The 20127-nt window shown below is 25.0% G+C and overlaps 1 protein-coding gene and 1 non-coding gene across 2 annotated transcripts in view; both read right to left on the bottom strand.

Annotated features, from left to right (window-relative positions):
- LOC113389127 (prolyl 4-hydroxylase subunit alpha-1-like) overlaps positions 1-19299 on the bottom strand; it is a 32959-nt gene extending 13660 nt beyond the window's left edge. Inside the window, exon 1 of the mRNA XM_026626180.1 lies at positions 19109-19299. The gene's annotated coding sequence lies outside the window, so the exon portion shown is untranslated. The remainder of the gene's footprint in view (positions 1-19108) is intronic.
- Positions 2675-2765, bottom strand: Trnai-uau. Its single transcript is given in 2 exon segments — positions 2675-2710; positions 2728-2765. It is a non-coding gene; the product is annotated as a tRNA-Ile (tRNA).
- Positions 19300-20127: the final 828 nt, after the last annotated feature.

Raw genomic sequence — 20127 nt, 5'->3', positions numbered from 1 at the left:
GAGCATTTAAACCTGGAAAATGTTAAAAATAAAAATGTCATGCGATTTTTGAAGTTTTTTTTTTTGAACTCTGTTTTATTTAGCAATCAGAAATATTAGGTTGTCAAATATCTCCCTTCCGCTTTTTTGCTCTTGGTTTCTAATACAAAAAGGCGGAAGGGAGATATTTGACAACCTTATACATAAAGATTTCTATGAGCTAAAATGGCAATATTTAAGAGCGATGCCTAAGAAGAACTCCAATGAGATCTTCTCAGTTTTACAATATAATGATAATATTATATTAGATCTAATCTAAGACAGAGTCTAAAGGCCATTGTCGTTTCAATCTCCTTATGCCAAAAGGTTGAGTAATGTCAACTATTGTTGAAGTTTGAATGAATTTAATTTTGTTCTGGTTAAGTTAATTTCATATTAAGGAAATATTGAGCAAATTTGTACAAAATTGATTCATCTAGATAATTCTCTAATACTACAAACACCTACAACAACTCGGTATACTTAAAAATCAACATTGCAAATAGATAAGTAACTTGAACGCGTATGGTCACGCATTTGTTTATTATATCCCTTGTAACTTTTAAAATAATCACTTTATATTAATGGAATATTCTGCAAATTTGTACAAAATTGATTAAGAAATAATATTTTCTAATATCACAAGAACCTACAACAACTCGTTATACTTAAAAATCAACATTGAAAGTAGATAAGTAACTCGAGTACGTAGAAAAATGGTCATTGAAAATAGACAAGTAACTTGAACGGGTATGGCCATGCATTTGTTTATTATATCTTTTGTAACTTTTAAAATAATCACTTTATATTAATCAAATATTCTGCAAATTTGTACAAAATTGAAAAACAAATAATATTTTCTTATATCACAAAAACCTACAACAACTCGGTATACTTAAAATCGCATTTGAATGTAGATAAGTAACTCGAGTACGTAGAAAAATCGTCATTGATATAGATAAGTAACTTGAACGGGTATGACCATGCATTTGTTTATTATATATCTTGTAACTTCCAAAATAAGAATTTAATATTGATCAAATATTCTGCAAATTTGTACAAAATTGAATAAGAAATAATATTTTCCAATATCACAATAACCTACATCAACTCGGTATACTTAAAAATCGCATTTCAAAGTAGATAAGTAACTCGAGTACGTAGAAAAATCGTCATTGAAAATAGACTAGTAATCCGAGTACATATGGTCATGCCTTTGTTTATTATATTTCTTGTAACTATCAAAATAATTATTGAATGCTAATAAAATATTCTGCAAATTTGTACAAAATTGAAGAATAAATAATATTTTCTAATATTATAATACCCTAAAGCAACTCAGTATACTTTAAAATTGCAATTGAAGTTTGTATCTAAATTTATTAGCTCTAAGTGCGTTCATTAGTGTATTTATTTATTTTAACCCTTGCAACTTTTAAACCGTTCATCTAATATAAATAAAATATTTGACAAATTTGTGCAAAATTTAATAAAATTTCACACTTGTTAATATTATAATGACCTAGAAAATCTCGGTATACTCTAAAAGAGCATTTGAAAACAGTGTTAGTGCTGCTAATTTAATAGTGACTAACGTGTATTATATATCTTGTAACTTTTAAACAGTACGTCTAAAATAAGTCAAATATTCGGAAAATTTGTACAAAATTAAATTATCTATAATGTTGTCTAATATCATATAACTCTACAGCAACTGGGTATACTTCAAATTGGCAAACGAGTAAAGAATTTTTTTGTGGGAGTACTCGTTTATATTGAAGCTGCTGCAAATTGTGAAGTATGCAATTAATTTTTATGCATTTATTTATTATATCTCTTGAAACTCTTGAATGGTACGTTCAATGTACATAAAATATTTTGAAAATTTGTTTAGAATTAAATAATATATGATATTTTCTAATACCACAGAAACCTACAACAAATCGCTATACTTAAAAATCATCATTGAAAATTGATAAGTAACTTGAGCGCGTATTGGCCATGCATTTGTTTATTATTAGGTTGTCAAATATCTCCCTTCCGCTTTTTTGCTCTTGGTTTAATACAAAAAGGCGGAAGGGAGATATTTGACAACCTTACATATCTCTTGTAACTTTCAAAATAAGAATTTAATGTTAATGAAATATTTTGCAAATTTGTACAAAATTGAATAATCTAAAATTGTGTCTAATATTACAAGAACCTACATCAACTCGGTATACTTAAAATTTGTCTTTGAAAGTATATAAGTAGCTCGAGTACGTAGAAAAATCGTCATTGAAATAGATAAGCAACTTGAATGCGTATGGCCATGCATTTGTTTATTATATCTCTTGTAACTTTCAAAATAAAAATGTAATGTTAATCAAATATTCTACAAATTTGTACAAAATTTAATAATCTGAAATATTTTGTAGTATCACATAACCCTACAACAACTCGGTGTACTTTAAAATTATATTCAAAAAATAGATTAACTTAATTTCTTCTTAATAAATTTTCATTTCCTTTATCTCAAATTGTAACAAAGTCTCATGAAATTAACACTAATTATACGTCCCATCGTATTGTTTTTTAAATAAATTTTCTTCCCAAGTCGTCAAAAAGGTTTTTCTCTTAATTTTCGCTGAAAAAAATAATTTTCCGAGTAAAAATCTTCCCCAGGTGAGGCTCGAACTCACAACCCCGGCATCGCTCTGAATACTGTCTTATAAGTACCGTGCGCTAACCAATTGCGCCACTGGGGACACGCCGAACGCCCGAAAAATTGTAAAAGATAAGCCACTGCCTATTTTCAATGACGATTTTTAAGTATACCGAGTTGCTGTAGGTTCTTGTGGTATTAGAAAATATTATTTCTTATTCAATTTTGTACAAATTTGCAAAATATTTAGTTAATATAAAGTAATTATTTTAAAAGTTACAAGAGATATAATAAACAAATGCATGACGATACGCCTTCAAGTTGCTTATCTATATCAATGACGATTTTTCTACGTACTCGAGTTACTTATCTACTTTCAATGACCATTTTTAAGTATACCCAGTTGTTGTAGGTTCTTGTGATATTAGAAAATATTATTTCTTATTCAATTTTGTACAAATTTGTAGAATATTTGTATAACATTAAGTTCTTATTTTAAAAGTTACAAGAGATATAATAAACAAATGCATGGCCATACCCAATTAAGTTACTTATCTATATCAATGACGATTTTTCTACATACACGTGTTACTGATCTACTTTCAAATGCAATTTTTTAGTATACCGAGTTGTTGTAGGTTTTTGTGATATTAAAAAAATATTTTAGATTATTCAATTTTGTACAAATTTGCTGAATATTTGATTAATATAAAATGATTATTTTAAAAGTGCTCGAGTTACTTGTCTATTTTCAATGACTCGAGTTACTTATCTACTTTCAATGATGATTTTAAAGTATACCGAGTTGCTGTAGGTTCTTGTGGCATTAGAAAATATTATTTTTTATTCAATTTTGTACAAATTTGTAGAATATTCGATTAATATAAAGTGATTATTTTAAAAGTTACAATAGATTTACTGAACAAATGCATGACCATACGTGCTCGAGTTAATTATCTACTTTAAAATGCGATTTTTAAGAATACCGAGTTGACCTAGGGTCATATGTTGTTAAAAATTAATATAGGTAATTCAATTTTACACATATTTACCAAATATTTCATTTACATTAAACCAACGGTTTAAAAGTTACAATAGATCCAATAAATAAATGCACGAATCCATATACATAACTTTGTTTCTGTATAAATATATTCATTCAACAATTTTCTATCAATGTTTACCTTAGCATATTAGTGCTGATTTAATAACAATTAATAATCCCATTAATATTTGCTGATTTATCAAAAATTTGATAGTTTATTTAAACAATCACATCGTCGTGACATGATTCAATAATTTAATTTCGTTGTACAACAAAATATTCCTATTACATGTTATAAACAATTATAGAGCAATCAACATTTTGCAAATATTTTTCAAATCAGCAATAATTTGTGACATATTTAAAATACATATATACATACACAAATTTAAATTATTTCTACAGAATTTTACAAAATTGCAACAAATCCGTTTCCTTGCAAAATTGCGAAAAAGTAAGGAAAGTTGTGCAAATTTTCCATTATTCTCATCGAATCGAATTAAGATCGTTAATTCTCTTGTTCTGAGCTAATTAGCGAAAAGTTAATGAATTATTCAAAGCGGAACTTCTTCTATTTACAACACTAGCTATTTCGACATTTAGTTCTATTTGCTTCGATGATCTCGACCCGAGGCTTGACTAATTGTTTAAAAGATAAAAGATACACTGAATGAGCTAAATTATTTTATTATGTAATTATTTTTCCAAAAATAGATAGTAGTAGAATCGCGTTAAGACGATTGCAACCCGTTTAATACACCAGTCTCTGTGTAATAAAAAACATGTGCGTTTGTTGACAAATTTCTTCTGTAAATTTTAAACTGTAAGTCTAATATTAATATAATATTTAGCAAATTTATTTAGAATGAAATAAGTTACAATATTGTCTAACATCATAATGCTTTACAACAACTCGGTGTATTTTAAAATCGCATTTCAAAGCTGATATTTAGTATAAGACATAATTTGCAATTCATTTGTGCATTTGCTTGTTGTATTTCTTGTAACTTTTAAACCGTTCATCTAATTTGATTAAAATATTTGGTGGATTTATATAAAATTGAATTATCTGTAATGCTGTCTAATATTATAAAGACCTACAGCAACTCGGTATACTTTAAAATTGCATTTGAAAATTGTAGCTGTAATTTTTTAACAAACTTTAATTTTTATACGTGTCGAGTCAAATCATGTTCAGTCGAGCATGACCGGTACAAATTTTTACTAATTATTTTATTAAATATCTTAACAATTAATCGAGCTAAGTAAAAATATTGTTAGAAAAATTTGTAGCTAATAAAATGTACAAAATATCTTGCAAACATAATATAAATCTATCAGTCACTATATTGGCACCACCTGTTTTGAATATACAATATAGTTAGTAGCATCAATAATGGTGCACATTTTTACAATAATTTAAATATCTCAAAAATTACTTGTACCAGAAAAAAACATTTCAAGCAAAACTTGCAGCTAATACAATTCTCTAAAAATTTTGCTAATATTATACATATCTATATGTCACCATAATGGTGCTAGAACTTCTGGAACATACACCAGTTTTTCTTACACGTAAAGAAACCTGAAACCCTTGGAATTTCAAGTAACTCTATGCGCGAATTGTTCTGTCTTGTGCAAAATTAATAATAATTATAATTGAAATCAAAAAGTTCTTAATTTCATTATAATAAAATTGTTTTCCAAAAATAAAATTGGAAAAACATTGGAATGAATTTCCGAAAACAAATACAATAAGACTTATTTAATAAAATTAAATAAAAATATGCATTAAAATTTAGGTACTTAATTTTTATTTTAATAAAATCATAAAATTCTGATTGCAAATTATTAGTTATATTATACTATTGTTTATATTGTTAATTGACAATACAACTATTCATTAATTAAATATTCAAGATTCTTGCATCATTAATAATAAGTATGTCAATTGACAATCTATTGACATTGGATTTGCAGTAATGAGCCATTGTCTTATATGGCAATTTTAAAGTACACAGAGTTGCTGTAGGGTTTTATGATGTTAGACAATATTACTAATAATTTAATTTTGTGCAAATTTACCAAATATTTCAATTATTTTCGACCAATAGTTTAAAAGTTACAAGAGTTATATTAAAGTAATACACAGTTTCATAAGATTTTCTATAAAAGAATTGTATGAACGAGTCATCTTATTTAGTATAAAATTTATTACATAATAAATAATTTTAATAAATAGTCATATTTTCACAATGATTTAAAGTCTCAAGAATTGAGCAATTGAGCAAATCGAATATTATTCTATTCAATTGTGAGTCAAAGTAAAATTGTATTCGAAAACCTATGAACTTTTAGAAGTAGGAAATGTCTTCTGACATTTAACATATAACTCTTCGAAGAAGATGTTTTAAACACATGTGCATATATAAATATTTACATATACATACATAGAATAATACATTTATATATATACAGAGGTTGCAAACTTGTACATCTCTTTTATTTTTCCAAAAATCCAACTAGAAAATTTATTTATTTACTATTTTCCCGAAGAAGAAGTTAATGTTTTTATCTATTTTTCTTATTTCTAATCATAAATATATTTTAATTTAATATTGTATTAGCCTGTAAGTGAATGGAAATCTTTGGCAAATGACAGTCTTCATTTGTTTTTAATGTCAAACAACGCCTCAAATATTTTCAATGTCAATCAAGCGGTTTTTTGTAATTCTTTCCATTTATTTCAACAATCTAACTATATTTCTATGAATCAAAAAATCCTAGAAAATTCCCTTAACAAACTTCAGGAAGATTTATGAAAATCCGAATAATCGTTTAGGAGCATTAACCATTCATACCTCATTACAGAAGAATTTTATATATAAGATAATAAATAATTTCTATTAAAAATGTTTTCCTCTCCTTAGTTGGAAAGTCTTCGGCGTAATGAAATGTAAAAAGTTGCATTAAAATTATTTATTTATCCATTCACGTAATAGTTTATAATAATAATTATGAACAAATTGAAAACTTGTACTTGTCTAATTTATAAAAAAAAACTATTAGTAATCGATAGATATAAATAATCGATAAGTTGATGGAAAAAATCGATTGATTAACATTTAAAATTGTGTAAGATGATGTAAGATTTATAATGAGAATTTAAAAAAAATGGAAAAAACATTTATAAATGTGAAATTTAGCATTATTTTTGTTATAAAAATATTTGAAATATTTTAATAAAAATAAAAAACATAAATTGAATTTATTATTAATTTATTTTGAAAAACAAGAAAAAATGCTAAGAAGTGTATAAGACTTCATTTTTGTTCTATAAATATATGAAATTTTCAAATTTTTAATAATTTGGTATTATTTATAAAAATTGTTTTCAAATTCATTGCAATACTTAATTTTTTTTTATATATTTTTTATAAAAATTAAAAACACTAACTAATACAAATTCAAATATATATAAATTGTTTATTGATTTTTGATTTTACAAAATATTAATTATATTAACATTTTAATCTTAACAAAATATTATTTTTTATTAATTCATGAATTTTTTTTTACAAATACGTATTTTGAATAAAATTTGCTTACAAATTATTCATAATTTTGCATTTTTGCGATAAATAAGAACTTTATTTTGTAAAAATTGGATTTTTGTTTGAAAAAGCAAGATATTATTTTAAATTATATATTAAAGCTAATAGGATTAAGTTAATAGGATATTCTAAAGATATTTTGCAAATTTTATTAGCTACAACTTTTGTTAATAATACTTTAATCTAACTGAATTTGTTCTCGAAATATTTAAAAAAATGCAAAAATCTGTACGGTTTATACTTGACTCAATATTATTAGACTCGAGCTAAAAAATAACGATATCTTTAAAATAATCATAAATAGATTTATATAAAGTTCTAAAGATATTTTGTAAATTTCATTATCTATATTTTTTGCTAACAATGTTTTAATCTAACTCGATTGAGTTTTAAAATATTTAATAAAATGTAAAAATTTGTACCTAACCTCGAATCGACATGATTTGAATCGACGCAGATTCGAATCGTCGTAATAAAAATTAAAAAATTATTAAAAATTATTGAAAATATTTGAAAATACTAATAAACCATAAATGTATACTAATATATATTAATCTTTGGAATTTTGTTTATAAAAAATTGGATTAAAAGCCAAAAAATGAAAAAGTTCATTCAAATCCTCACGAGTCAGAATAGTGCACGCGCTCGGTTTTTTTGGGTTTATTCGTAATTTTACATACAAAAATATATATAAAACTTTGCAACAGAGTTGAATATACTGTATTACATATATATATATATATATATATATATATACATATATATGTATATATATACATACATATATTTAAATATAAATGCTATAAGATTACGATGAGAGAAGTCGCTTCGTCGCTTAAAAATAATCATAGATAGATTCATATAATGTTTTGAAGATATTTTGTGAATTTTATTAGCTACATTTTTTGCTAACAATGTTCTTATGTAACTTGAGTTTCGAGATATTTAATAAAATGTGAAAATTTGTACTTAACCTCGACTCGACATGATTTGAATCGACGCAGATTCGAATCGTTGTAATAAAAATTAAAAAATAGTTAAAAATTACTGAAAGTATTTGAAAATACTAATGAACCATATATTTGTACTAATATATATTCGTCTTAGGAATTTTGTTTATAAAAAATTTGATCAAAAGCCAAAAAATAAAAAAGTTTATTCGAATCCTCACGAGTCAAAATAGTGCACGCGCTCGGTTTTTTTGGGTTTATTCGAAATTTTGCATTCAAAAATATATCTAAAACTTTGCAGCAGAGTTTAATATACTGTGTTACATACATGTACACATATATATGTATATAAATACATACATATATTTAAATATAAATGCTATAAAATTACGATGAGAGAAGTCGCTTCGCATTGTATCATCGTTGTTCCCGCATGCATATCAATTGCTTTCAATCAAAATGCCATTGTTTTGAATTCAAAGGCACTTTAATGGATTTAAATTGTAATAAATATTTCACACTTGGAGAAATCTCTCCGAGAAATATATTTTAAAAAAGATACTACAAGAAAAAGATCATAGTAAATGTTAATTTGATTCGAGTCGAGTGTAAATGACACATTTTTACATTTGTTCAATATCTCAAGAACTAAAAGAGTTAGATACAAATTTTATTAGCAAAATTTGTAGCTAATACAATTAGCAAAATATCTCCTAAATATTAAATAAACCTATCAATCACCATAATAAAATTATAAATATTTAAAAATCCGTTATTTGATTCGAGTCGAGTCAAATAATATAGAGTCGAGTGTAAATGGTACACATTTTTACATTTTGTTCAATATCTCAAGAACTAATGAAGTTAGATATTAACATTGTTAGCAAAATTTGTAGCTAATACAACTTACAAAATATCTCCTAAATATTATATAAACCTATCTGTCACCATAATAAAATTATAAATTTTTAAAAAGCCGTTATTTGATTTGAGTCGAGTCAAATAATAGAGTCGAGTGTAAATGGTACTCATTTTTCATTTTGCTCAAAATCTCAAAAACTAATAGAGTTAGATACAAATTTTATTAGCAAAATTTGTAGCTAATAAAATTTACAAAATATCTCCTAAATATTATATAAACCTATCAGTCACCATCATGGTGCTACTGCACTTTTTGTACATTTTTTTATATCAACTTAACTGCGGCACAAATTTTAATTTTAGACATTTTATGTAATATATTAATAACCCATTAAGCTAGAAAAAATATTTCAAGCCCAATTTGTAGCTAATAAAATGTCCTAAATATCCTGTAAATATTTTATAAATCTATCATTCACCATATAGTCGTGACAACGACTTCCACTTTGCATTTTAATACTAATAAAAACAACAAATTAAAATTTAAGAAAGTTTTTTCAATTATTCTTCACCACTTTTTTATTGGCAATTAAAAACATCAATAATTAATATTTAACACTTCAATCGATAATAAAAAAGTAGTTTTTATTATTCCAAAAGCTTTATTATCCGATGCAACAACGATGTAATTGTCGTTACGTTATTGTTGCATATTGCATTCATTCTCTATATATAATATGTTTTAATCATTTTAATTAAGTTCAGATTATGATTTAGTTTTCCGGTCACGTACGCCACTGGCAGTGATAGAAAAAGGATAAATTACAGGGCCACATTGGTAATAAATTATGGATTTCATTACATTAGCAGTTATGTCAAGAAAAGCTCTACAAGGGGCTTCAATAATAAAGTAAATTATTTTATATTTCGTGGCTTAGTGAGATTTTTGAAAAATTATAGCTTCATTTTGGTGATAGATAGATTCATACTATATTAACAAAATATTTTGTACATTTCATAAGCTATAAGTTTTGTGTATACTTTTTTCTGAAACAAGTATTTTTGAGATATTTAAAGGAAAGTGAAAAATTGTACCAAAGGTTACGTTGCAATAGAATAAAAAACTAGCTCGTGTTCAAAGAGCTGTAGCAATAATATAGTCACATATACACTTATAGTATATTTACAAAAAATCTTGTAAATTTCATTATGTAAAAAGTTCTCTACAAACGTTTTCACCTAAATCAAATAATTCTCGACATATTTAACAAAGTCAAACCAACTAATTGATATGAAGACAAAGTACTATTTTGTAGCTACAAATAACTCGATTTCCCAAGCCAAAAAAATATTAAGTGTACAAGAATTACTGATGATTATTTTCCAAATTTTTAATAATTCTTTGGCCACCAATGCTCTAAAAAATGGGGTCGGATATGTGTGTCAGTCAACTTGTGACCTCTCATACTCTACGAGAGTCTAGAATCATCTCAGAAACGAGATATGATCTATATGAGAGATATGAAATTGTATTTTAAATATAACAAAAACAAAATTATTTATAGAATTACACATTACACATGATAAAAAATATAAAAGTTCGAAAACACGTGGTAAAAGTTGTGCAACGTAAATGTTACAATAATGATGTGACGACTGTTTGAAAATACAATAGCGTTCAATGGAGCAAAATTTTAAATTAAATTAAATACCTCGAAAATTACTGAAGCTAGATAAAAATACTTTTAGAAAAAATTGGTGCTGATACAATTTTGAAAATATTTTCAGAACATTATATAAACCTATCTATCATAATTGTGGAGATATAATTTTTTTTGTCGCGCGAGTCAAATGATGCTTATTCGATACCCAAACGGTGCAGGCTTCAAATTTAATTAAATATCTCAAGAATTAATCAAGTTAGATAAATTAGACAAAATTGTAGCTAATAAAATTTCCAAAATATCTTTGGAACATTATATAAACCTATCTATTACAATTGTGGAGATATAATTTTTTGTAAGTCGCGCGAGTCAAATGATGCTGATTGGATACCCAAATGGTGCAGCTTTCAGATTTTATTAAATATCTCAAAAATTAATCAAGCTAGATAAATATAATATTAGACAAAATTGTAGCTGATAAAATTTTTAAAATATTTTTAGAACATTATATAAATATATCTGTTATAATTGTGGAGATATAATTTTTTTTGTCGCGCGAGTCAAATGATTCTGATACGAAACTCAAACAGTGCAGGCTTCACATTTTGTTAAATATTTCAAAAATTAATCGAGTTAGATAAATATAATATTAGACAAAATTGTAGCTAATAAAATTTCCAAAATATCTTTGAAATATTATATAAACCTATCTATTACAATTGTGGAGATATAATTTTTTTGTAAGTCGCACGAGTCAAATGATGCTGATCCGATACCCAAACGGTGCAGGCTTCACATTTTATCAAATATCTCAAAAATTAATCGAGTTAGATAAATATAATATTAGACAAAATTGTAGCTGATAAAATTTTGAAAATATTTTTAGAACATTATATAAACATATCTTTTATAATTGTAGAGATATAATTTTTTTGTCAGTCGCGCGAGTCAAATGATGCTGATTCGAAACCCAAACGGTGCATGCTTCACATTTTATCAAATATCTCGAGATTTAATCAAGTAAGATAATAATAATATTAGAGAAAATTGTAGCTAATAAAATTTTGAAAATATCTTTGGAACATTATATAAACCTATCTATTATATTTGTGGAGATATAATTTTTTTATCAATCGCGCGAGCCAAATGATACTGATTCGATACCCAAACGGTGCAGGCTTCACATTTTATCAAATATCTAAAAAATAATCGAGTTAGATAATTATAATATTTGACAAAATTGTAGCTAATTAAATTTCCAAAATATTTTTAGAACATTATATAAATATATCTATTACAGTTGTGAAGATAAATTTTTTTTATCAATCGCGAGAGCCAAATGCTGCTGATTCGATACCCAAACGGTGCAGCTTTCACATTTTATTAAATATCTCAAGAATTAATCAAATTGGATAAATATTATATTAGACAAAATTGTAGCTCATAAAATTTCCAAAATATCTTTGGAACATTATATAAACCTGTTACAATTGTGGAGATATAATTTTTTAACAAGCCGTAAAGTCAAATGATGATGATTCGATACCCAAACGGTGCATGCTGCATATTTAATTAAATATCTCAAGATTTAATCTAGTTAGATAAATATAATATTAGACAAATTGTAGCTAATAAAATTTTGAAAATATCTTTGGAACATTATATAAACCTATCTGTCACCATGATGTTGTTACAGCACTTTGAACACTCAGTAATCCTTCCAACAATTCGAAAAATACTAATAATTGCGTTAATATCTCAAAAACAAATTAAGCTAGAAAAAAATATTTATAGAAAAATTTGCAAAATATCTTTTAAATTTATACGTATTCCATAAACATTTATTAAAAGTTTTTCCACGGTATTTATGTAATATAACTATCAAGAAATACACAATCAAGACCATGGAGAAAGGTATCTTCGTTTTTTTTCTCATGATGAACACTATATATATATATATATATATATATATATATATGTATGTATATATATAAATATATATATATATATATATATATATATCATACAATATATAAATGTATACATCACACAATATATAAAATAAGTCCTCACTTTAGAACAAATTTTGCACTCGATACGAAAATTTACACAATCACAGTACATTTTCCCCTTTATTAAAAATCTCCATAATTATTTGAAATATTAAAAAATATTCATTACAAAAGTTGTAGCTAATAAAATTTACAACAAAATTCTCAAACAAACTATAAACTTATCTATAACCAAAACATTTTTATAAGATTTTTTCCAAGACAAAAAAATCCTTCTCTCAGAACCTCGAAGTATATATACAAGTATTATTATCGATTATGAATAAATAAATAAATTACTAGCAAATTAGCAATTAAATTAGTAATTAACATACACATAAATGTACAAATAATTATAGGAAATAAATTTAGAAATTTATCACCTTTCAATAACACTTTGTCAAAGTTTTCTTGAGGCAATAAATTTATTGCAATTGTTGCTAATTTATTGCTACTTTACAGTTATGGTAATAAAACATGTAATTTTCATTTTAAAATTTATTCGTTGATATTGAAGGAAAAATATTGATTGAATGAAAATTAAAGAAAAGCTTGAAACATTTTTTTTGTTTGATCAAAAATTTTCATTTTTAGTCTAACACTTTAGTCCTTTTAAGTCTACTTACGCGTTTTATGTAAAAATTTATTATCTTATTTTATTTTATTTATTTAGTACACATATCAAAGTATGACATACTAAAATTTCAGCACTTTAGCACAAACTGTACTAACTAAAAAAAATTAGAAATAATTCCCTTATAATTTAATAGGAGTACGTATGTGTTCTATGACTTTGAGGCCTAATTTCTTGTTTTATTTAATAAAATATGTATATTTTTGTTTTTACTAATTTAGTACATACTTTAAATTATATTATATTAAAATTTCAGAAAACTAGCGCAATTTATTGGCTATTTGGCAGGAGTTCAAATATGTGCTATGAAAACAAACTCCTTTTAAATAAAACAATAATTATCCCAATCTGGACCTACGGCATTGAGCTATGGGCGTGCGCAAGCAATTTTTAGTGCTAATTAGTATTTTTTAAATATAGTTTTGTATATAATAATTAAGCATACTTATTAACAAACAACATACGAATAAATTTACAAAAATTTAAATATTCATAAAAAAAATATTATTTAACGCATACACAAAATTATTATTAGCTACCTTACTAACAAGTTTTTTCCAACTTTAAACTTTCTGGAACAAAAATCAATAAATTACACAACTTTAGTATTAATAACTAATTGCAAAAAAACTTGTAATGAATAAAACTGACAGCAACATTATTAATTAGAAAGAAAAATTACGTAACAAAAAATCATATACGTTTCTTGGAAGTCAAAAAAATCACGGATTTTATGAAATACTTGAAAAAATATTAGATTTTTAGTGAAATAGTGTTAGGGAGATTTGTAGCTGTTTAAATTTAAAATATTTTAGTACAAGAAAATTCTTATGTCCATAAATAAAATTTGATAAAAATGACGTTTGTTTGATAAGACATCTAAAATGTAGACTTTTTGCTGTGTAATATTCAAAAAAATGCTAAATATTACATTTATGTTAAAATAGTGTTAGAGAGATTTGTAGCTGTTTAAATTTAGAATATTTTTGCACAAAAAAATTCTCATGTCCTTAAATAAAATTTGATAAAAATTATGTTTACTAATACTATACTTTTATTACTTTATTATATCTAAAAAAATAGACTTTTGGCAGTGTAAATCCAAAATTTGAAGGGTTTTTGAATAGAAAAGTCGTTGATAAACATAAATATATATTAATATTTTATTAAGATTAGCATTTTAAACAATCTATGTAATATTTATGTCGTTGTTTAAAAAGGATGTTAAGTACTCCTACGCACTTTTGATAATCAAGAAACACAATGAATTAGTTGTTGTGGCACAAATGTGTGTAAAAGTCGTTATAAATGCATAAAACACAACAGACGACTTTGTAAAACCACATGAAATAATTTATAAAAAATATATTATAATGAATGCAAAATATTGCATATTTTTCGGCGAAAAATTGCACGAAAAATGGTAATGGACAAAATGCTCTTCTTCAAAAGTATCTTTTACCATTTTTAGAACCGGATTTAGACTGTATTATTCTAAATCCGGTTCTGTCTGAACCCATAAATTACAATTATTACATTACAATTTATCTAAACCGATAATCGCCATAATTATCTTCTTCCCAAAAAAAAAACGAACATCATTTTTTGTTTCCTAAATGTTCCATTCACTTTTGTTGCGAAAGAATCTCTCAAATTTTTTCTTATTGTTCCATTATTAAATAATTATTATTGCATAAGAATAAAATAAGATGTAGGTACATTATGGTAAAAGAATTACAAATTAGAAATTAGAAATTTCTTTAAAGATGGTAATGGATACCGCAAAATAAGTGCGTGATTGTATGTATGAGAAATTATTATTTTTGTTTATGAAAAAGTATTTGTTGTGCAAATTTTTGAAAGAAAATGTCTTGCTTGAAGCCTTTTTTGTATTTTCTCGTTATTAAGAAATAAATAATTTCATGGGTAATAAATTTTAAACCGCAATTTGCAACTGTCGATAATATAATAAAATCTATTGATGTTGCAAAGTGCATATTATGTATTGCAATTGCAATTCTGAGAACTTGTCTAATTTAAAAATTAAACTTGACAAAATATCGAACAAAATTTTATAAAATTACATTTTAAAATAATTTTTCTTTTACATAGATTGTCTAAATAAAAATTGTAATAGAAATTGATCAATCAGTGGTTGACTCGTATTTGATTTTAGGAATAATTATACGTTTTACTAAATGAAATATTTATTTTTTGTATTTTTTTTATTTAATACACATATCAAAGAAGGACATGGTAAAATTTCAGATTTTCAGCTTAAACCGAACTTTAAAAAAAAATTGAACAAGAATTTTGTTAAACAAGCTCAGGAAAAGTGATTTATATATACTTTCATTTCGAATGCAATTTTAAAGTACACCGAGTTGCTGTAGGGCATTATAATGTTAGACAATATTTTAAAGAATTTCTTTCTGTACAAACTTGTCGAATATTCTAAATAAATTGGACAAACTATTTAAAGTTACAAGAAAAATCTGTTTACTCTGACAAGTGAGTCTTTCGATCAATGTAACTTTTACGTATCTTTTATGTAACAGTAACGAAACATCGATGTTGAACAAATGTCTGTGTGAAATAAATATAAAATAAAATAGATATATTTAAATTGCAATAATCTGGGAAGCAAATTAAATAAATATAAGTTTTATATATTTAAATTGCAATAATCGAGGAATTTTTTTAAAAGGTAGGTTTTGTGCAAAAAATCTGAAATTTTACCATGTCATTCTCTGATATGTGTATTGAATATATAAAATACAAAAAATAAATATTTTATTAAATAAAACGAGTAATTAGACTTTGAAAGTCAGTATGCACTAGCCTAATAATTGATCAAATTTAATCAAACTTGGTTTCTAAATTTTTTTTAAACAACACTATATATATTACAAGCTAAAAATTTAGTATGTTATACCTTATTATATGTAAAAATTAGTAAATACAAAATTTTGCATATTTTGGTGGAAAAATTAAGTAATTAGATCTAAAATTCACAAAATACTTATATAAAACTTAAATTTATTTAATTTGCTTCCTAGATTATTGCAATTTAAATATTTCTGTTTTATTTTATTTTTATTGCACACCGACATTTGTTCAACATTGATGTTTCGTTACTGTTACATAAAAGCTACGTAGATGTTACATTACAGCTACATTGGCCGAAAGACTAACATATCAAGGAGTAAACATATCTTAATCATTTTTCTTGTAACTTTTAAATAGTTTGTCGAATTTATTTAGAATATTCGACAAATTTGTACAGAAATAAATTATTGAATATATATATATATATATGATTTAGTAGTTAATTTTGATGTTGAAATATATGAGTGAGTTCTTGAGGGCGATACATCAAACAAAGAAAAGCCAAAGATTTATATTACTCTTATTTATATACTCTTAAATCCCTCTACACAAACCTGAAATCTCCCACTAGTATAGAACGTACTTCCAACATTGTTTACAAAATAAATTGCAATGATTGCCCTTCTACTTACATAGGTGAAACCGGACAAAATTTAATAAAAAGACTCAAACAACACGACAATAATTCGAAAAACCCCAACCAAAACCAAACTATGATAACAGAACACATAAAAAATTTCAAACACTCCTTTAACTTTTATAATGCCAGTATTCTCTACCATGAACGGAACACCATTCAGAGACGTTTTGCAGAATCTTGTTTCATATCAATATGTGACCACGTGGTGAACAAAAGATCGGATTCCTCCTTACTCTGCGATAACTACCAAGTAATACTAAATAATGTTTCCAAATTTATCTCCTCTGAACAAAACTAATTGACCTTACTAACCTTGCCAACACTTCCTAGTTTAACTTCGACCTTGATACCCGAGCTTTACCTACCCATACATAGCAAATTTTGAATAAACCTTAAAAAAATTTTATTTTAGATTTTTGAGTTATTAGTATAACTACTTAGTAATACTAAATAATATTTCCAATTTTTTTCTCCTAATTCTAACCATACAAACCTAGCCTAACATTACTAGTTTCAACTTCCGACTATTTTCTACCTACCCGCCCATAACAATCCTGGAATGACCCTTAAAAATCTCTCAAAACATGTGGTGACTTTTATACATGCCTCGGTACTAGCAAAGTACAGAAGTCGTGGCAGAAATTACATAATTCTACTTACATTTTTGTTCAATAAAACTATCATTTTTCTGTTTACATCATACAAAAAAATTATATAAAAAAATGCATAGTGCTGACAAGTTAGTTGTATAAATGTTAGTGCCAAATCTCTAGTGCTGTGTACACTTCTCTATATGTAACTAACCAACGTAATGTAAGTCCACTTGTATTTTATATGTATTATCCATCTTCATAAATAATTTGTTTGCTTTACATATATACGAGTTTACATATATTGTATGTTTATATATATATATATATATATGTATTTGTATGTATGTATGTATATATATGTATATTGCTTATTTACATGTATGTTTGTATGTATGTGCATATTTATATGTGTATACATGTAATTATATATACGTATATATGCATGTATGTATGTGTATATATATATATATATATGTATATATATATGTATGTGTATATGTATATATATATATGTATATATATATATATGTATATATATGTATATATATATATATATATATATTTGTGAGCATTTATGTACATATGTATATATATATGTATCGTGTGTATATATATATATATGTATGTATATATATGTATATATATATGTGTGTATATATGTGTATATACATGTTTATGCGTATATGTATGTGTATACGTGTATAGCTATAGTTACATAGATAGGTATGAGTATATGTATGGTTCATACATGTACATGTACGTCGTTGTGAATATGCATGCACGTTGCATATATGTATATACGTATATTTATATGTGTATAGTCTTACATGTATATGTGTACATATATAGGTATATATTGTTGTATCTGTATATGTATATGTGTATTATATGTTTGTATGTGTGTGTATATGGATATATGCATGTATATATATATATATGTATATATATATATGTATATGTGTGTATATGTGTACGTACATATATGTATATATGCGTAAGTTTATATGAGTGTACTTAAATATTTTTGCCTATACTTTTTAATTATTTATTTAATTCTAGTCTCTACTACCTTTCCTATCTTTTATATTTGATTTGTTGTTAAGTGTTGCTATTTGTTAATTTTTCTCTTATTGTATAGTTACTTTACCAATCCACATATATTATAATTACCTAGATATGCTAATTTTCATACTGTTTTTAGATCCACTGATGATGACATTAAATTGAATGTCGAAACGTTTGGAAATAAAGATTATTTTATAAATCTTTGGCTTTTCTTTGTTTGATGTATCGCCCTCAAGAACTCACTCATATATATATATATATATATATATATATATATATATATATATATAAGTATGCACATGTAAGGATTTATATAAAAACCTACTAAATTAAACCCTTAAACCGACAATATTACATTAAAAAATTACAATTACAATTAAACATATTAAATCAAAAATACAACAAAACCAGCAAAAAATAAAAAAATCCCAAAAACATACCCAGATCCTTAAGAAGTGACAACTCTCCTAACCTCAACTTGTCAAAAATCACTTTTTTCTCAAATTCAAACACAAATTTAATTATTTTAAACTACAAAACTAACACCAAAATGTTTATTATTAAATTGTTAATAGCATTTTAATAATTTGTTGTTATTTTATTAACATTTGTCGGTGTTTTTAGTTAAAAGATTGAGAGTGAACTGTTTGTAATGTTTTATTATGCAGTCGGCATCATCTTGTGCGCCATGCGCAGTACTAATAAGAGAGAGGGAAATGTAAGGGATACTCCGCACCATTGTGTGGAAAAAATGATGTTTTGTTAAAGAAAATTTGAGGAATGTGTGTGGTGTGTATGGAAGATTTGTTAACAATGAAATTGTGCATATTTTCTCCATATATAGTATATATATTGGATTCATTTTCTTCACGATATGAACAAAACTTTGAATTCGATATTTCATTCTTAAGCAATAAATATAGAAAATTCGGGAGATATTTTTTTTTGGTTTTTGTCAAATAACTCACGAATATTATATGAAAGTATCATTTTTAAGTGAAACTAGATAAAATTTACAACATTTCCTAGGAAACACTTTTATACACTCCGATATAAAAGTTTTAAACAAAACGACTTTGAATTCGATATTTCATTCTCTAGCAATAAATATAGAGAAGGAAATGTAAGGGAAATTCCGGACCATTGTGTGGAAAAAATGATATTTTGTTAAAGAAAATTTGAGGAAAGTGTGTGGTGTGTATGGAAGATTTGTTAACAATGAAATTGTGCATATTTTCTCCATATATAGTATATACATTGGATTTATTTTCTTCACGATATAAAAGTTTTAAACAAAACTTTTTTGAATTCGATATTTCATTCTTTAGCTATAAATAGAGAATTTGGAACTTTTTTTTGGTCAAATAACTCACGAATATTATATTAAAGCATCCTTTTTAAGTTAGATATGGTGAAACTAGATAAAATTTACAACGTTTCCTAGGAAACATTTTTATTA

The sequence above is a fragment of the Ctenocephalides felis genome, unplaced genomic scaffold (genome assembly GCF_003426905.1).
Source record: "Ctenocephalides felis isolate EL2017-DRISC unplaced genomic scaffold, ASM342690v1 CF-g0.4_SCAFFOLD_03573, whole genome shotgun sequence".
Classification (NCBI taxonomy): Eukaryota; Metazoa; Arthropoda; class Insecta; order Siphonaptera; family Pulicidae; genus Ctenocephalides; species Ctenocephalides felis.
Note: the sequence above shows the minus strand (reverse complement) of the source record. Positions and strands in the feature narration are given on the sequence as shown.